This window comes from Notechis scutatus, chromosome 1, assembly GCF_049901735.1.
Source record: "Notechis scutatus isolate UNSWTSFEM ecotype Mainland chromosome 1, rNotScu1.2, whole genome shotgun sequence".
Taxonomy (NCBI): Eukaryota; Metazoa; Chordata; class Lepidosauria; order Squamata; family Elapidae; genus Notechis; species Notechis scutatus.
The window spans coordinates 159,279,173-159,300,492 of record NC_142009.1 but is presented as its reverse complement, the minus strand read 5'-3'; the positions used below and the strand labels follow the sequence as shown (position 1 = coordinate 159,300,492).

General features: G+C 41.9%; 1 protein-coding gene across 6 annotated transcripts in view; it reads right to left on the bottom strand.

Annotated features, from left to right (window-relative positions):
• The window catches only part of RUNX2 (RUNX family transcription factor 2), a 252,820-nt gene that overhangs the window by 1,591 nt on the left and 229,909 nt on the right, over positions 1-21,320 (bottom strand). The window lies entirely within an intron of this gene.

The following is a 21,320-nucleotide window of genomic DNA, read 5'->3' as shown; positions in this document are numbered from 1 at the left end:
GAACCTGGTGGTGCCCAATCATTTTCCTTCTCCAGATCCTCCATCTAGGATCAGCACTGCCATAGATACTGTATTTCTGGTCCAGAGTATGATATCCTTCTGATGCTAAAATCAGGCCACTACTCTGTGGCTTGTCTGACCATTCCAGGCACAGGAATGAGAAGTACTGTAGACGAAGTACTTTTGGCGCTGTTTCTATATAGAAACAAAAACTCTGAAATGATGGGAATCAGAAAAACAAACAAATAGTAGCAATTGTGATGAAGGCTAATGACACCAAAACAAAACCCCACAGAATTAAAAAGCAATTTGCAATAAGAAATCTGTCCCTTGAGAAATGACAGGAATTGCAATTTGGTCTCAAAAATTTGAATTGTGTGCTATTCTAAATTTAACCTCTTGAGCTGCAAAGTTGCCCTGTGCTGTTGAAAGTGGACATGGATACAGTGATCTTGTGCAGAGTTTTCAGATCTTTGTTCTGAATTCTGCTCTATAACCACAGAGACACACAGTTTTCCTGGATTCTGACTGTTAATCAGTTGGCAGCAGAACTCCTCATCTAGCTGTTTTTAGGACTTTGTTAATTTTATCTTCTCTAATAAGAAATCATCTATAGTCTTATATCAACAGTTTATCTAATTCTAGCGTAGAAACCTTTGGAGAATAAAATGCTAGTTGAATCTATTGTGCATTGTCATGTTAATGATAACAATGCAGGCATTCATTATTCTTTAATATTGTTACAGCCTGGAAAGCCCAATATCATTGAACACACTGAAGACAATCTACCAGATTGCCGCCTAGACAAATCCTCTTTCTCTGTTTGCCATTTAGGAAAAGTGGAGTGATTGCCTAAGGATATCTTTGAATAGTTTGCCCTGGAATTTAGCAGCGTATTCAAGGGGCATTCCATTGCCTTCTGCGGTTAATGTGAGCAGTTGGGACAGATATTTTAAATTGATTTAAGGTGAGCCCATTCAACAAGCATTTGCTTGCTTTGTGTTTGTTCCTTTCTGAATATTACTCATCACATTGGCCTTGACAGTAAGCAAATAGTAGTCCGTAGTCATCTAAGGCAATTACATTGAAGTGCTGGGAACAGTATCAGCAGTCTACTTCTCCCCTCTTGGGTGTCTATCATTTCCATATGTCTATTGTTTTACGGTATTTATATTTTTCTTTGTGTGGAGTCATAAGTTAAGCCTGGATTTGCTACTCTGGATTGGGCTTGGCTCAATTATGGTTAAATGAGTTATGATTAAGCAAGGAGGAATTCCCGTTGACATTTTAAACATTTGAATATATAGAGTAGAGTGATTTTGGAACATGATTGGGTTTTTTTTTCCACCGAAGCTCATTGGTTGAAGCAAAACTCACAACTGAGGGAAGAGAGAAATTGTCTAAGAAACCGTGCTCCAAGGAAACCTGACAATTGAAGTAGGTGACTATGAGCTGGCAATGCTAGTAATAGAAGCCAAGTGTTCAACAGACAAGGATTAAAAAGGCTACAAGCAGAGATCTAATCAACAGCAACTTCAACAAAAGTAGTCTTTGAAAGATCTGAATGAACCTAAAAGGCAGAAGCAGCAGGAATAGATCTTGCCTTAAAAGACTGCTGTGCAGCATCTGCTTCTGTTTGTGAATGAATGGCTGTAGGGAAATTTAGGGAAAGACAGTATGTTCCGGGGGGAGGGGAAACTATTGAGTATCTATGAAGTTGGGAAATACTCTTAATAAAACAGCATAACTGAACAGAACTACCGTGTTTCTCCAACAATACGGCCTCCCCCAATAGGAAGTCCCAGCATGTTTTATAGGCATAAAATCAAATTAAGCCCCTCCCCCCAAATTAAAGCCTATATTAAACATGCGAAATGGGGGGAATGGCAGGGGGGCTTGCCATTAGGAAGTACTTTTGATGCATACCCGGATATGGTGCTGCCTGCATTGACTTCGGCGTTGGTGGGGCACTTCGTATCGGGAGACCTTCCACCACCGTTGCTTTCCCTTCTCCCTGTGCTGCCGGGGCATTTAGAACAATGCCGCGGTGTTTGCCGCAGCCATGCGCGGTCAGCCAGGGCTCCTCCCTGCAATCGGAGCCCGGCGGAGACACTCAGCTTCAGGCGCTCCTGTCGCCACCTTCCCTTCGCCTTAGAAGGCAAAGACAATTCTTTTAAAAATGACGCCCTACTACTGGTACAACAAAGCCTCCCCTGCCTGAGAGGGCAGCCCAACCCCACATGGGGAGGCGAATCTCCCGGAGCCACAGCGCAGGATCGGCCCACCCCAGGAGATCGGCCCACCCCTGGCGCTGGGCAGAGCATGAAGAACTTCACCTGGGGCGCCCAGTGCAGCTGACAGGCGGGCCCTCCTGCCCAGCGGCGGAGCTCTCACCAAGGCAGCGAACGCCTCCCAGCCAGACCCTCTGCTGATCCTGCCAGGGCCGTGCCAGAGCCTTGCGGGCTGGGCAGAGCCGGGAAAGTGAGCTGCGGGTGTGCGCCCGCCTGCCAAGTGAAAGAGCTGGGCCGACCCGAGCTTGGCTTCCTTCCCAAGTCCCTCCAGCCCGAACCCAAAGGGGCCACCGGGAGAGGCTGCCCGAGGCAGTGATAGCGCCCACCCATCCGTGGACAGGGAGGCAAGGCAATGGCAGCACTGCTTCCCTGGCCTGCGGGTCCAGCGGAGAGAGCCCGAAGCCACCCATCCTTTCCACCCCTTGCCCAGCCCGTCCCCATCCCCACGCATCTCCAAATGCGCCGGCAGCTCCAAACGCTGCAGCGGCATGGGCATCGGGCAGAGGTGCTCACTCGGTGGGGCTCAGCTCAGAGGAGGATGCGGCGCAGGCCGTCACCTTGCTTCCCTGTCCATGGATGGGTGGGCGCTATCACTGCCTCGGGTGGCCTCTCCCAGTGGCCCCTTCAGGTTCGGGCTGGAGGGACTTGGGAATGAAGCCAAGCTCGGGTCAGCCCGGCTCTTTCACTTGGCAGGCGGGCGCGCAACTGTGGCTAGCTTTGCTGGTTCTGCCCAGCCCACACGGCTCTGGCGCAGCCCTGGCAGGATGAGTGGAGGGCCCAGAGGGAAGGCGCTCGCTGCCTTGGTGAGAGCTCCGCCACCAGGCAGGAGGGCCCGCCTGTCAGCTGTGCTGGTTGCCCCAGGCGAAGCTCTTCACGCTCTGCCCGGCACCAGGCAGGGATGGCGGCTGGGTGCTTCTCCCGGGGTGGGCCGATCCTGCACTGCAGCCCCAGGAGATACGCCTCTCCACATGGGGTTGGGCTGCCCTCTCGGGCAGAGGAGGCTTTGTCATACCGGTAGTAGGGTGTTGTTTTTAAAAGAATTGGCTTTGCCTTCTAAGGTGAAGGGAAGGCAGCAACAGGAGTGCCTGAAGCCAAGTGTCTCCGCCAGGCTCCGTTGCAGGAGGAAGCTGACCCGGCGTGCGTGGCTGCAAACGCGCGGCATTGCTCTAAATGCCCGCTGCCGGGGAAAGGGAAAGCAATGGTGGCGGAAGGTCTCCTGATACAAAGTGCCCCACCAATGCCGAGGTCAACATCCAAGCCGTCGCCGCCCACCTGCCCGAGGATGCAAGGGGGGGAATTAAGTCACCCCCGAAAAGACAGGCTAGCCATTTTTTCGGGGGTCAAAAAATATAAGGCCCACCCCTATTTTGTGAGAAACATGGTATATAAACAGTCTAATTCTAATTAAAAAAGAAACATTTCATTTCCTTACGTAAAGTATTTCTTTCAAATATACACTGCTCAAAAAAATAAAGGAAGCACAAAAATAAGACATCCTAGATCTGAATGAATGAAATATTCTTATTAAATACTTCGTTCATTACATAGCTGAATGTGCTGACAACAAAATCACACAAAAATTATCAATGGAAATCAAATTTAGCAACCCATGGAGGTCTGGATTTGGAGTTACACTCAAAATTAAATTGGAAAAAAACACTACAGGCTGATCCAACTTTGATGTAATGTCCTTAAAACAAGTCAAAATGAGGCTCAGTGGTGTGTGTGGCCTCCACGTGCCTGTATGACCTCCCTACAATGCCTGGGCATGCTCCTAATGAGGTGGCGGATGGTCTTCTAAGGGATCTCCTCCCACACCTGGACTAAAGCATCTCCCAACTCCTGGACAGTCTGTGGTGCAACATGGCGTTGGTGGATGAAGTGAGACATGATGTCCCAGATGTGCTCAATTGCATTCAGGTCTGGGGAACGGGTGGGCCAGTCCATAGCATCAATGCCTTCGTCTTGAACGAACTGCTGACACACTCCAGCCACATGAGGTCTAGCATTGTCGTGCATTAGGAGGAACCCAGGGCCAACCGCACCAGCATATGGTCTCACATAGGTTCTGAGGATCTCATCTTGGTACCTAATGGCAGTCAGGCTACCTCTGGCAAGCACATGGAGGGTTGTGCGGCCCTCTAAAGAAATGCCACCCCACACCATTACTGACCCACTGCCAAACCGGTCATGCTGGAGGATGTTGCAGGCAGCAGAACGTTCTCCACGGCGTCTCCAGACCCTGTCACGTCTGTCACATGTGCTCAGTGTGAACCTGCTTTCATCTGTGAAGAGCACAGGGCACCAGTGGCAAATTTGCCAATCTTGGTGTTCTCTGGCAAATGGCAAACGTCCTGCACGGTGTTGGGCTGTAAGCACAACACCCACCTGTGGACGTCGGGCCCTCATACCACCCTCATGGAGTCTGTTTCTGACTGTTTGAGCAGCCACACGCACATTTGTGGCCTGCTGGTGGTCATTTTGCAGGGCTCTGGCAGTGCTCCTCCTGTCCCTCCTTGCACAAAGGCGGTGGTAGCAGTCCTGATGCTGGGTTGTTGCCCTCCTACGGCCTCCTCCACATCTCCTGATGTACTGGCCTGTCTCCTGGTAGCACCTCCATGCTCTGGACACTACGCCAACAGACACAGCAAGCCTTCTTGCCACAGCTCGCATTGATGTGCCATCCTGGATGAGCTGCACTACCTGAACCACTTGTGTGGGTTGTAGACTCCGTCTCATGCTACCACTAGAGTGAAAGCACTGGCAGCATTCAAAAGTGACCAAACCATCAGCCAGAAAGCATAGGAACTGAGAAGTGGTCTGTGGTCACCACCTGCAGAACCACTCCTTTATTGGGGATGTCTTGCTAACTGCCTATGCTTTCCACCTGTTGTCTATTCCATTTGCACAACAGCATGTGAAATTGATTGTCAATCAGTGTTGCTACCTAAGTGGACAGTTTGATTTCACAGAAGTGTGATTGACTTGGAGTTACATTGTGTTGTTTAAGTGTTCCCTTTATTTTTTTGAGCAGTGTATATTTATTTTTAATTTAGAATACTGGGTGTTAAAAAGTACAAAGGATTTGATTCAAAGTTTTGTAGTGGTAACATAGATGACACATTTTCATTTTGCAGTCCTAATTTACCTACCTATAGGTAGGTCAATACCCATCAGCCTAATGTTGGAGAGAGAGAAAATTAAGGGAGATGGAATTACTTATTTGAAGAAGTTTTGAATGCATAGCTTTTCTTTCTTGTTTCATTTTTCCTGGAGGAAGGATGGATGTTTCCTTCCTTCCTTCCTTCCTTCCTTCCTTCCTTCCTTCCTTCCTTCCTTCCTTCCTTCCTTCCTTCCTTCCTTCCTTCCTCCATCCATTCATTCCATTACATTTTTTCCAGTCAATCTCAGTAAAAACAACACAATGTCAGCACGACATTTTTCATTCTGAGTTCCTGTGTGAAAGTGGGCATAGAAGAGTTTATCCAGATAACAATCAGGAACCAAACTACAGTAACCATTTACAATATATAAACCAACACGAGAGAGAGAACCATCAGGACAGAGAAGCAAGACTATAAAACAAAGGAAAACATCTAGCAAGTATTCATGAGAATTATTTTCCAAAGCTCTGTACCAAATTCTATGCTAGAATTTAGGGTGGGCTTCAAAAATTTTAGCAACGGGTTCTCTGCCCAGTTGCTGGGTGGGCATGGCCATGGTGGGTGCCCTGCACTTACCTGCATCCAAAATGGGCCATGTGGGGAATCCTAGGAGGGCAGGGAGGGGTGAGCAGGGCCAGCCAAGAGTGGGATTTGGGGGTTCTCTGAACTGCACAGGATTTTATTTAGGGGATCTCCCAAACCCCTGCGAACCCCCAGCAGCCCCACCCCTGGCTATTTGTCATTCTATCCAGAGTTTTGGACAATCTCCAGTTCCAGGAAAAAGAGGGTGAAATGTTTAGTAAACCAACAGATGGACAGTTGAGCCCATTCTAATTTGCCCAGTGATTCCCCCCACCCCACAAATCCTCCCTTGTGCATTAAAGTGCAAAGAAAATCTTGGTGGTGTTCTTAGTGGTTTTGTACTTTTTCTGCTCTGTATAGTTCTACATTGTTCACTTTTAGGGCTTATGCTTCTAGCACATTCTGTTCTTGTCTTATTTCAGTTTTGTTTTGTCTTATTTTTGTACATAGCCTGGTCTTGGACTGCAACAATAAATATTTGATTGGACTTAACTTCATGTATTCCAGTTTGTTTTTGGCCTCCATGGATTTAGGTATCTCTCAAATTGCTCACAAATTAAACAATAGCCACAAAGAGCTATTTGTTATAGAATGTCTAATAATTCATGACTGATTCCCTTCACCATAGTATAGCCCAGTTAGGGGTTATTGCTTTTAAATGAAGCTGGACAAGTTCATTAACAACTCAGTATTTTTCTGACTGTCTTGAATGGGTTGACCTGCTGCTGTTTTATATATGCTGCTACTAAGGACAAGATATCATTTTACAGTCCTACGTAGATTACCCTAAATAATATGTCAGACATTGCTGTATCATATTCAGCTTTTCCCCCAGATGAATAGAATAAAAGATCAAGGTGAAGTAAGATAGGATATGAGCTCACAACTATTGATTTGACTAAGCATGCAAAGTGAGAATTAGAGATTATTCCATATTCAGTGGATGCTTGATTTCCCAGCATTATTGTGTGTATGTGGAGCAACAATAAAAAACCATGATTCAGACCTGGAAAGAAAAAAAAATGAGTCATGGAAATGTCTTTTTGGTTAATTAAATTATTTAAAATTGCCTACAAAGTGAGGCATTAAAAAAAATCCACAGAGCTGAGGCGAACCTAAGAAACAAGGCAGCAGGGGATTTGGGGGCAGGATGGCAGGCAGGAGGAATGTACAAAACTTGGGTCTGAGTGCCACGTCAAATTATTGGGGTGGGGGGAAGCCCTAAGAGTCTAATTATTTTTTAAACACTATGGTTATCCCATAGTGTTTAAAAAACTACCATTGCTCACAAAGTCTAGGCTTGACTTTGCTCTTAGATTTGTGCGAAGTCTTTATAGTTTCTGCCACTTGCACTTGTAGCCATACATCAGTCAACTGACTTGTTGATTAGTGGTTAATGCTATTCACATTATGCTATAGAGCTATGAGCTGAGATCAAAATCAAAAACAGCAGACACAGAAATGTACCAAAGAGTTTGTGTATACCATTCAGACTGGTTGCTGGTACATATTTAAAAGTTACTTTGTAGTTATTAGAGAGAGGTAAGTAAAATTAAATGTGTAATGTGTGTTTATATGTGTCTGTGTGTGGGGAGATTACAATTCAAGATGTTTTATGAGGCACCCTGCTAAGTCTGACTCTAAAAGAAGACAAGTATAGTTCCTTCTTTTTTATTGCTTTATTGATGTGTCTGAAGTGTGGCTGGAGAGAGTGATTCTGGCTCCCTCAAGGGTATCCAGTGTGCCAAAAAGAAGAAGACCAAAGGGTTACCTCTTTTATAGAAAAAGGAAAACTGCCCAGTTTGCTGTAAGGAACGAGGTTGAGCATTTGCCTTTAACAAGTCTTGAAAATCAGGGACTGGGCCAGCTGGGTAGTCAGTGCAAGCCCAAAAGTGTTAGAACTCAAGATCAGGAAGACTTGGGACGCCACTGGGAATGTGAGAAGAGACAGTCTGAGGATGGGGAAGAACAGAGGTGAAACATTCTGAAGTTCATAAATGAGTGAGATCATCATCTGGTTAAAGAGAAAGAAAAACTGCCTCCTGAAGCAAATGGAATGATTTTTCCATACAGCTATTGATGAATGAAATAAGATAAATAAAGCAGAAAAAGGAAAGGAACATTTGTTTGAAGATACATGTGTTTGTATCTATCACAATATTTCAAAGGAAAGTGCAGAAAGAGAACAAGCACTAGTAAGCCAAAAGGAACTAAAGGCATGAGGTAAGAAAAGGAAAACAAATTAGCTAAATCTAGCTTATACCAATACCATTTTACTATATTTGCCTGTATTTTTTGGATCTTGGCTAATCTTCCTTGTTTTCACCACTTCCACAAATTTCTTCATACACTGCTCTCTCTTTTTTTGGTTTTTAAGTTTTTAAGTTTTTAAGTTTTTCACTTTTTTCCTTGTTTCATCTATCCAAGACTTTATCTTCCTCCTTTCTCAACCAATTCTTTCCCTTTATTTTGTGATTCAATCTTCATACATATTTTCTAAATGACTATATTACCTCAACATACTTCATCATATGGCCACTCGGTTTTGTATTCAATCCACATTCATTCGGTATCCATTGATTCTTTGCCTCTTCCTATTTTACGATGGAACTTAAGTACTATATTCCCATTATATTTGATTGAACATACCCAACTTTCACATTCATGTAACAAAGCAGAGCACTCTTACAGACAACTGTTTTTGCTTATTTCAGCAGACCATATATTATTCGGTAACTGTTTTAACCAACGTTTGCACATCTTAACATTTATCCATCTATTTTCCAGTCTTTAGCAAACATTCTACTGTTTTTTTTTAATCTTTGCTCTGGCTTTTATGTATAAGTTGCAGCTGTTCATTCCATTTCCTCTATTAAGCAGTTAACCTTGTCTTTGATATGTATTTATTTTCAGATCCACATTCCTTATTGCACCATACAACCCACACCAGATGGCACAATCAGATCTTGAGGGACCTCCAGAACATCAAAAGGAATTGAACTAACCTAATGTTCAGAGAGGAGATTGTTCCATAAGGCAAGTGCCACAACAGAAAAGGCCCATCAACTGGGACCCACCAAATGTAAACCTCTGGCACATGTTATCTGTAGCATGCCCTCTCTGTTGGATCTAATGGGCTGGGCTGATGTACTTGAGATGATAACTGGTCCCAAGCCATGAAGAGTTTTAAAAGTTAAAACCAGCATCTTGAATTGGACCCAGAAACAACTGATGTAGCTCATGAAGCAGAGGCATAATATGTGCTACCCTAGGAGTGCACATAACTGCCCACTCCACTGCACTCTGCACCAGCTGAAGCTATTTAAGGGCAGCCCTATCTAGACTGCATTACAATAGGCCAGTCTAAAGGTAACTAAGGCATGAGTGACCATCACCAAAGCCTCCTGATCCAACAGGTTCAACTGCTGCATGCCTCAAAGCCGTGCAAAGACACCTTTAGCTATGATTGCCACTTGCTTCTCAAGCAGAGTTTGTGAGTCTAAGAAGAACACACACACACACACACACACACACACACAGATTGTGCACTGAGTCTATCTGGGACAGTGTGATTCTATCAACACTAAAGATAGCATAATCCTAGAATAAGTAGGTTCCTCAAATCAGAACCAGTCAGACTTGCCAGGGTTTAGCTGAATCCAGTTGTTCCCCAGCCAGATCCTGTCAGCCTCCAAATGGATAAGACATTGCTTTTTGCCAGGGGCAGATGTATAGTTTGGTATGCTGATGTTACCTCACAGGGCATTGGATGAGATCACCCAGCAGCCTGAAGTAGATGTTAAAAAGAGGAGAGAGGGCATCCCTCATAGCGAGGACAGGATCTCTCTTCCCCAGTTACCTCTGAGTGGTATCGACCCCAAAGAAAGGAGGCAAGCCAGCACAACACCATAGTCACCTAACTCCAATCCTCCACCTTAATCCAGAAGAATATAGTGGTTGATGATATCAAAAGCCACCGAGAGGTCAAGTAGAACCAGAATGGATACACTTTTCCCATCCCATCCACAACAGAGAGGAGGAGTTGGCTCAAGTGGGCATTCTGCAAATCTGTCTCTCACAAACAAATGTTTCTGTATGCAAGTTCTTATATAAAGAAGAGGGGATGCTAATGGATTTTATTATTGATTCTACGAATAAAATAAAAAGGGACTCAGAAACTTTCTTTTGTTCTCACAAACAGACAAAAAAAATCTCAAGGTACCGATTTATATCCAAAAGGATTTTGCTGACCTCCTCCATCCTAAACTGATCAGTATTGAGGATTGAAATGATGAAAACCAAAATCTATCACCTCACCTATACATTTTTTGAAGTGGTTGCAATAATAATGTAAGACCAATGTTATAAAATGATGATTATAGTAACAGACATCTGGCCCACAAATACATCTGACATCACTATTGTGGAAAAGAAAAAATCCTGGTTCATTGATATTGCAATACCAGGTGATGCATGAATTGAAGAGAAACAGCTAGATGGTTGTACCAATAGTAATAGGAGTACTTGGAGTAATAATTAAAGGGTTGCCTAGATACATGGAAATTTTGAAGTTATTAAACCTGAATATTCTGACTTTGCAACAACAACAAAAAACCTCCTTACTTGGAACTGCCTATATACTGTTACCTTAACAGCTCTTAGGTCCTTGGTTAGAATTTGAACCATTAAGTTTTTACATTCCCAGACTATGAATCAAACTGAAGATTAAATCAATACTACTACTACTACTATTACTACTACTAGTAGTAGTAGTGGTAGTAGTAATAGTAATAATTCAACAATATTGAATAACTCAGGACATGGCTATCAAACATCAAAAACATCTGCCAGACTATCCCACCTCCATTACATGGATGATCTGAAGTTGTATGAAAAAATTCCATCTGAAATAGAATTGCTGCTCAACACTGTTTGTATATCTAGCCAAGATATTGCAATGGAGTTTGGATTGGACAAATGTGTCACACTCACTATCAAACTAGGAAAAATGGTGAAAACTGAAGGAATCTAGATAAAATAACATTAAGAGTCTGGATGAAGATGATTACTAAAAATACCTAGATATCCTTCAAGCTAACAACATCAAGTACACTGAAATCAAGAAAAAGATTACAGGTGAAAATATCAAGAGAATGAACAAGATCTTAAAGTCCAAACTCAATGGAGGAAATACCATCAAGGCAATCAATACCTGGTCAATTCCAGTCATTAGATACACATCAGGAGTAGTGGACTGGACTCAAGCAGAACTAAAAACAATGGATAGGAAGATCAGAAAAATAATCACAATGAATCATGCCCTTCATCTTCGCAGTGACATTGACAGACTCTACTTACCAAGCAAATAGGTGGATGGGGAATGTTGCAAATACATGAGATGGTTGAAGAAGAAGAAATGGCTTTGGAAGAATATTTGAAGGACAATGAAGAAGATGCACTGTAATTAGTATACCAGGAAGGCTTATTGACTTTTGGAGACTCCAAACTGGCCTACAAGAAAGACCAAATGAAGAACAGAATGGAGGCATCAAACATCCAGATCTGCCTATCCCAGGTCATTGGTAAGGACTTGATAGGTAGATAAAAATGCCAAACTCAGTCTGAACATCTGGCTGACTGTGCGATGTTCAATAATAATAATAATTCAGACTGTGAATCAAATTGAAGAGTCACCATAATAATAAAGCAAGGCAAGTCAACAATTTCAGTCATTAGTTGTACAGCTGGAATAGTGGACTGGACTCAAGCAGAAGTAAAGGCCTTGATGGGAAGATTGGAAAAATAATGAAAATGGATCATACTCTTCATCCATTTAATAACCTTGAGTGTATTTACCGAGGAAAGTAGATGGGTGTGGAATATTGCAAGTATAGCAGACAGTTATAGAAGAAAAAGGAGTATTGGAAGAATTTCTGAAGGACACTGAAGAGATGCACTGAAGCTAATATACCAGGAAGGGTCACTGAGCACTGGAGAGACCAAAGTAGCTTTAAAAAAGACCAGGTCAAGACTGGGAAAAAGACATGGCAAGGGAAAGCAATGTATTATATGGCCAGTACATAAAAAAATTAGCAGGTAAGGCAGATAACAACCTGGCAATGCTTAAGAGAACAATTGAAGAAAGAGACAGAGAGGCTCACTCTGGCTGCACAAGACCAAGCCTTAAGGATAAATGAATACAAGGCCAGAATTGCAAAAACAGCAACAGATGCAAACAAATGCAAACAGTGGACCTTAGTTATCTGCAGTAAAAAAAATTGCATAGACTGACTACAAGTAACAGCATGACAAAGTAGCAACAATGATTCATTGGAAGATATCTGCAAGAAATACCACTTGCCTGCAAGCAACAACTGGTAGGACCCCAAAATAGACAAAGTAAGAAAATTCTGGGCATTGACAAAATTTCCAGCTATCAATTACAAAAGGCCACACTTCTTGGATTTGCACAGATACTGTGCTGATACATTACAACATCCTAGGTTCTTGAAAAGGACTCAGCACAAAGGAAGGTCAACACCAGTTAAAGAACTGGCAGCTATGAATTTCACACTGTTGTATATATTACATTATTGCTGGGATTTTGTTGCTTAGTTTTTTTGGTCCAACAAGGAAATTGAGCATTTTAAATCATTGCCTAAACAATTCCAATAATGGGAACTGGTGTCCAGCTAGTGAATTTGATCCCTTTTTGTATTAGTAGAAATCTTGAGAAAAATGACAACATAACTTTCTACAAATTTAAAGTGATAAGAAGCCAATCCATAAATCACCTCAGTAATAAAAATAATAGTTGGCACGAGTCATGTTTAAACAATCTCATTTCTTTCACGATTAGCTGCAATTCCCTCAGCTGACATATCTTAAAATACTTTATCTTCTTTCCATACAAAGCATTTTACCTTTACATATGCTGATCTGAACCACTGCACTACAGCACAGAGTTTTGAAAGATATATATTTTCACTAACAATACTGTAATCTGAGACAGGAAGTGCCTCAAAGATCTACTAAAACAACATCTATTGAATTCTGGAAGGTTTCTGATTGTGTGATAGCATTACATTGAATGTAGGTATCTTTGCTGAATACGGAATGCAGGTTTAGCCTTGTCCTGTGAGTTTATTTCAATGTCCAACGTCTGCTAAATTTTGCAAGCTGGAAAATAGGTTCATCACTAGAATAGATATTTTTTTTTTGGTCATACGAGTCACTTTGCTCTTCTTATTGGAATTGGATTAGCCTACAAACAGGATGAAGAACTTACAATTCTAAAACCTCACATGGGTCTGAAACTCTCAGTAACTACATTACTTACTGCCAAATATAGAATAAAAGGCAAAACTTTGTTAAATCCACCATCTTGATTTTTCAGAATGTTAAAAAGCATTGGAAGAACAACCAGATCTATACTGCAAACATCGAGGTGACAACTAGATGGCAATAAAGAACTAGAGTTTTCTGTTTTTACTGCCATATAATGGTTATCCAGAGTTTTACAACCTGGATTTGATTGCACAAGCATTGGGAGAAATCAAGATGCTATTGTCCAAAAAGTTATCTGAATTTAAAAATAGAAAATAAAGATGATGCTGTTGATATCAGTACCTAATAACCCAAGTAGGGGCCCCCCACCCCCCCCCCCCCCCCCCCCCCCCCCCCCCCCCCCCCCCCCCCCCCCCCCCCCCCCCCCCCCCCCCCCCCCCCCCCCCCCCCCCCCCCCCCCCCCCCCCCCCCCCCCCCCCCCCCCCCCCCCCCCCCCCCCCCCCCCCCCCCCCCCCCCCCCCCCCCCCCCCCCCCCCCCCCCCCCCCCCCCCCCCCCCCCCCCCCCCCCCCCCCCCCCCCCCCCCCCCCCCCCCCCCCCCCCCCCCCCCCCCCCCCCCCGCTAGAAAATATTGGACTAAATTTTCCCCCCCCCCCCCCCCCCCCCCCCCCCCCCCCCCCCCCCCCCCCCCCCCCCCCCCCCCCCCCCCCCCCCCCCCCCCCCCCCCCCCCCCCCCCCCCCCCCCCCCCCCCCCCCCCCCCCCCCCCCCCCCCCCCCCCCCCCCCCCCGCGGCGCCCCCCCCCCCCCCCCCCCCCCCCCCCCCCCCCCCCCCCCCCCCCCCCCCCCCCCCCCCCCCCCCCCCCCCCCGGCCCCAAAAAAAAACTCCCCCCCCCCCCCCCCCTCCTCCCCCCCCCCCCCCGCCCCAAAAAAAAAAAAAAAAAAAAAAAAAAAAAAAAAAAAAAAAAAAAAAAAAAAAAAAAAAAAAAAAAAAAAAAAAACGCCTTAAAATTGCTAATCGCATGTGGTTGGAAAAAAAAATGACAAAGAAACACATAGACTTGAAACCAGAGATTTTTTTATTGGGAATATATCTGATACATATAGTAAAGATTTGAAATACCTGATTGTAAATGTATTAACAGCGGCTAGGATTGTATTTGCTAAAAATTGGAAAAACGAGAAAATACCATTGCAGGAAGAAATCATTAAGAAAATATTGGAATGTGCTGAAATGAGTAGATTGACATTTGAAATTAGAGAACAAGAAAATAAACAATTTTATAAAATTTGGGACCTTTTCTATCAATGGTTAGATAATAAAATACAATAATAGAATATCTAGAATTTCAGAAAATAATGAATATATAAAAATCTATTTCTTTTTTTTTGAAATCATATTTATAAAATGTTTTTAGGATAGATTTGGTAGGATTATATGAATTGTTATAAAATAAATTAAGTAAATTATAGTTATCTCGCAAAATATGAATGAATAAAATTATAGTCAAATGATTGTTTAATAGTGATACTAGGGTATTTAATCTTTGATTGATAATATGAGTTATCATGCAATGTAACTGTAATTGAGACTACGAAATGGATGCACAAAAGACTGGTAAACCAACCGACACACTGTATATTTATGAAAGAAGCCTGGATGTTTTTATGTTTTGTTTGTTTTTGTTTGTTTTTAAAAACCAATAAAATTGTTTAAAAAAAAAAAATTGAAATGCTTGGCAACTGAGTCATATTTATGATGGTTGCAGTGTCATGTGATCATCCCCTTTTTGCATCCTTCTGACAAGCAAAGTCAATGGCGAAGGCAGATTCCCCTTAACAACCACATTACTAACTTAGCTCCAGTGATCCTCTGAACAACTGTGCCAAGGAAGGTTGCAAAATGGGATAAATGTCACTTAACAAAAGCTCACTCAGCAACAGAAATTTTGGGCTCAATTATGGTTGTTAGTCAAGGACTACCTGTTTCTGTAGATTTCTATTGTATTTTTCATGGATTATTATTTAACTTTGGCATTATTATCTCAGTTTGTTTCATTTTGTTGTACTGTACATCGCTCAGAGTCATAAGCCTAGGGAAGGTTAATGTACACTGCTCAAAAGAATAAAGGGAACACTTAAACAACACAATGTAACTCCAAGTCAATCACACTTCTGTGAAATCAAACTGTCCACTTAGGTAGCAACACTGATTGACAATCAATTTCACATGCTGTTGTGCAAATGGAATAGACAACAGGTGGAAAGCATAGGCAGTTAGCAAGACATCCCCAATAAAGGAGTGGTTCTGCAGGTGGTGACCACAGACCACTTCTCAGTTCCTATGCTTTCTGGCTGATGGTTTGGTCACTTTTGAATTCTGGCAGTGCTGTCACTCTAGTGGTAGCGTGAGACGGAGTCTACAACCCACACAAGTGGCTCAGGTAGTGCAGCCTGTCCAGGATGGCACATCAATGCAAGCTGTGGCAAGAAGGTTTGCTGTGTCTGTCAGCATAGTGTCCAGAGCATGGAGGCACTACCAGGAGACAGGCCAGTACATCAGGAGATGTAGAGGAGGCTGTAGGAGGGCAACAACCCAGCATCAGGACTGCTACTTCCGCCTTTGTGCAAGGAGGGACAGGAGGAGCACTGCCAGAGCCCTGCAAAATGACCACCAGCGGGCCACAAATGTGCATGTGGCTGCTCAAACAATCAGAAACAGACTCCATGAGGGTGGTATGAGGGCCTGATGTCCACAGGTGGGGGTTGTTGCTTACAGCCCAACACCTTGCAGGACGTTTGGCATTTGCCAGAGAACACCAAGATTGGCAAATTCGCCACTGGTGCCCTGTGCTCTTCACAGATGAAAGCAGGTTCACACTGAGCACATGTGACAGACGTGACAGGGTCTGGAGACGCCGTGGAGAACGTTCTGCTACCTGCAACATCCTCCAGCATGACCGGTTTGGCAGTGGGTCAGTAAGGGTGTAGGGTGGCATTTCTTTAGGGGGACGCACAACCCTCCATGTGCTCACCAGAGGTAGCCTGACTGCCATTAGGTACCGAGATGAGATCCTCAGACCCCTTGTGAGACCATATGCTGGTGCGGTTGGCCCTGGGTTCCTCCTAATGCATGACAATGCTAGACCTCAAGTGGCTGGAGTGTGTCAGTAGTTCTTGCAAGACGAAGGCATTGATGCTATGGACTGGCCCGCCCGTTTTGAGTGTAACTCCAAATCCAGACCTCCATGGGTTGCTAAATTTGATTTCCATTGATAATTTTTGTGTGATTTTGTTGTCAGCACATTCAACTATGTAATGAACAAAGTATTTAATAAGAATATTTCATTCATTGAAGGATGTCTTATTTTTGTGTTCCCTTTATTTTTTTGAGTAGTGTATATAGCAAATTACAGAAACAATGTCCCAAACTTTAGGGAATCCACAACAAAGGTTGTGTGAGTTAAGGATTACCTGTACTGAATAGGTTATGGTGCTGTAAAAACATCCTTTCAAAATGTATATTTATCAATTATGTTTACAGGGTTCCTGAAGAACGAATACAGACCAAGATGTGGCCATACAAATAAGAACTATTTTGATTTACAAGTGAATTTTTCTTCTCCTCCTCTTCCTTCCTCTACTTGTATCTGCTGTCTGCAGGATTTCTACATTTCTACCAAATAGCCAAACTCTAGATAGGTTGTGGCAGTGACTGGACACAATGAATGCCAAATACAGGGCAGAAAAGCTTAGAGCTTTTCAAGAGAGATCAGGAAGTGATTGGAGTTCATGAAGTTAGTATCTTCAAAGGCAGATCAAGAGATGAGTCTGCCTGGAGTCTTGATTACCAGACTACAAGGCAAAGAAGATTACCTAATGCTTAAGGCTCCTCTGAATGCCATTCAGGGACACAGAAGAAAGAAAATAAGCTGTCTGGAAATTCACACACTTAACCAGGGGTGGGATTCAAATTTTTTAACAACCGGTTCTGTGGGCACAGCTAAGTTTGTGGGCATGGCTAGGTGGTCATGTTATTGGCTGGGCGTAGCCAACTCTATATCACTCACATCAAGGCACACATCTCCTCACCTGGCTTCTCATGACTGTGGGGATGCTGCAACAGTCATAAGTGTGAAAAATGGTCATAAGTCACTTTTTTTAGTGCCATTGTAACTTTGAATGGTCACTCCATACAAGCAAAGTACCAGCAAAGGAGGGGAACAAAACTCCAGAGAAGTTCCTGAGACAGGAAGTCTTGTCCTGCCAAGAATGTAATAAGGGTTAATGGAGAGGCAGTTTCTATAAGCAACACCAGAATGTTTCCTTCCTGCCTTCCTTACAGGATTAGGCCAGTAATTTCTTCTAACAACTGGTTCTCCGAACTGCTTAGAATGTTAACAACCGGTTCTAGGGAATAGGTGCGAGCTGGTAGAATCCCACCCCTGCACTTCACTAAGAAAGTGATCTTGTTGCCTTGTTTGTGACTTGCCAGTTTGCTGGCTCCAATCCTAACCAGCAATTACCTGGACTAGGAAACAAGTACTCCATCCTCCACCAGGGATCTGAGGATGGTCAAATGCTTAGTGAGCTTCTTCACATTGATATAGAAAAAGCCAAAGAGCTCTGCTGAGTTTAGATTTAACACATGTATCTAATTCTGAAGGCTCCAATCTCTACTTCTGCAAGTTTGGCAAACAAAGTTCTTATAAACATTTCTTGGGCAAAATTACCAACTTGCCAAAGAGAATTACAAGAAGAAAGTTTTGCCAGACATTGATAATTAAAAAACAAAACAAAAAATCCAAGAGACAATCTCAGGAACCCAGAAAGGAAAATGCTAATACAATTGAACTAAATCAGCAGATTTACAAACATCTTCCTGCTTTTTCCATAATTGAACCCATCTGTTTAAAAGCTGCTACTTTCCCCGAAATTCATAGGATTTCTTCTTATTAGTTCTCAACCTCCATCTTTAAGAGCCATAGTGATCAAAGAATATTCCCATTAACCTGTTTTGATGAGATTTCTTGCTTTGCCTTTTGAATAATTTAACAAATAGCAGCATAATCCAATTGCAAACCAATACTTCTTATGCAATGTGAGACTAGCATTTAATTATTACTGAAAACTGGAGATCCCCGTTTAAAAAAATATATAAAATAGGTTTGTTCAAAGTGTGATCAATTATAAGACCTGGTCATTAATCTTGACAAAATTATTATATCAAACATAACCTCACCTTCCCTCACCCCTGCCCTCCAAATAGCTTGGGTCGACAGCATTGCTCAGCAATAGTTTAAAAGAAAAAGTTTTAGATTTAAATAGAATCGGCTAAGTTTCAAAAACATGTTGCCTTAAATATCCCAATTACTATTGTTGATGGCAATGGCTCAAAAAGAGCCATAATAAATAAATAAAAATTCAAAGATAAGGGAACAGAGTTTTCTAAAATGAAATTAACCTTGGTCATCATGACCTGTATTGTTCCCCAAACTTGTGACCTTCCTCAAAGTCATATCTTAAGTTAGATTTCCCTGTCAACAAAATAGCCTGAAAATAAGTTCCATGCATTTTATTAGGCTGTTAGAATGATTTGGAGACCCTAACCACAGGAAATAGTTTTGGCTTTCTCTATGAGTAATCCGGTTCTGATTTTTCTTTCAAACCAATGTTTTTTCTTACTGCTTTTATTTGGGCACTGAATAAACAAAAAACAAAAAAAATCACCATGGCACACCAAGCATCATAGAGGTAGCCATCGTAGAAAGTATCAACACAATCAGGCAATATTCCAGATCCCTCTTCCTGGACATTCACATTTCCATAGCAAGATGATGGGCCACATTGAAAAAAATATTATAGTACCTGTTATCTATATGTTATCTTGAGTCTCATATAACAGCCAATAGACTGCAATTACACCTTGATTCTTTTGGTTTCCATTATTCAAATATGCAAAAGAAACTTCTGAAGGACAACCCTCTGTACTTGTGGCTGTGATTTCCAAAATGTTTCTTTCAGAGCTCTCAGTGCTGATATAAAATAATATTTTTTCCAAATTGACCTGCAGTAAATGCAGACCACTGATATGATGAATATGAATGAATGAATGAATGAATGAATGAATGTGGGATGTTTCTATTTCCCACTGGCTCAGTCAGCTCTAGGAAGGAGGTAATAGCAAACCACTTCTCAAAAAAGCTTGTCAAGAAAACTGCAATGACTCCAGACATAATTGAACAAAAGAAAAGGGAAAAAACCAGAGACTGTTGCTGGGGAATTTGAACCAACCCATGGTCTTTCTATTAGGTCAACCTATGTCCATACAGATAGAGATCAAATCTGATCGTTTTCAAAGTCATTTTCACAGCACTGTACATATCTTATTTGCATTTCTGTGCCTTTTCCAGATGGATAAAAACATTTTTCCTGGGTTGTTGAACCACTGCCTTAGTGATGGCTGAAGTTCAGTGGATTTACATCAATCAGCCTGATCAATGTTTGTAAAGTGCTTTTATATCCTAAGATGAAAAGAGTTTATGTAAAAGCCATCATTCATTAAGGCTACTGCCCACAGGTTCAGAAAGGAGAATTCCTGTTTTAATTGAAGACCACATAAAGAATTCATGGTTAAAATGTTCCTTTCTGAACATACTTCTGTTCCCCATGGAAAAAAAAATGTATTTTTGTAATTTTCCCACTCTTCATTTCTTATATGGCCAAACTAAAGGTTACACAGCTTTAGGATATGTACAGTATCTTTCCTGTTCCCTTAAAACCATTTAGCTAGACAGGGCGAAACCAGGTAGCTGTATGTAAAAGATTCCTTTACATTCTAAAAGAATTGTACTGTATTTGTCACTGGAACTCTCTTAGTAGCAAAAAGTTAAGAGACCTTTTCCCAAATAATATGTTTCTTTTTTCAGAAAGCAAAGTGCAAGAGGAGTCATCAGAAGTCAGAAACTGAAAAATAAGCCAATCCATATCATTATAATTAGCCAAAAACAATAGCATATTACTACAGATTTCTGTTTCTTTCATAAGTTTTGAATTTAGACTTATTTCCAGTTACCTTTCCAAATGACTCCTAGAGTCCTTCTTAAAAAAAAATATTCTGAAAATCTTGATTATACCCACAAACCCCAATTTTATAGGTACATAAACAAAAGAATCCAGCAACTTGATTTATTTATTTAATTTTGGCACCATCAAATTCCAAACTAACTCTGGGTAACTTGCTCTTAATCTTCTGCTTTTAGTTGCTTGTAAAATTATCAATACCCGCCTTTGTAGATAACTAGAAAGATACAATTCTGCCTTATCCGGGGAATTCCAAGCTGAAGACCCACTGATTAATCAACTTGCATATCTGGAATTGCAAATATTATATATTTATAGAGTGCTTACAAAGGTTTGAAGACCCTTATAAAAAAGGTAAAGGTAGCCAAATTACATTATACATAAGAAGTTAGATATTTTATAATATACTCAAATTCAGGAATCCTTCCAATCACATATTCCCATTATAGACATTACTACTAAGAGTCACTATAGTTGTTATAAAGCATAAACAACATTTTTTTTTAGTTTGTTAAAAATAAATCAACAAAAATAATCCATCTCTAAACAACTGAAACCAGTAGTTTTCATTTAATCAGCTGTTCCTAAGAAATATATTAAGCAAGAAATATGACACTTGTAACTACTGGAAGTCAATATTAGAGTGGGATATGAAATACCTGATTATAACTTACTTGACATATGCTGCATGCTTTTCTGAAGTTTTTATAGTTGTCATCGCATGCGTAGAGAAATGCTTTCATAAATTGTATAAATTGTTGGTCAAAACAGCACACAATTTTTTGTAAATCATACTATTTCCTTTAAAAGTTCAGATGAAATCAAGATAGGCACAGATGCAAGTTACACTTTGAGAATTATTAAATTTATGATTATGTATATAAAATGGAGGTGACCAGAGTATATGTAAAATAATGA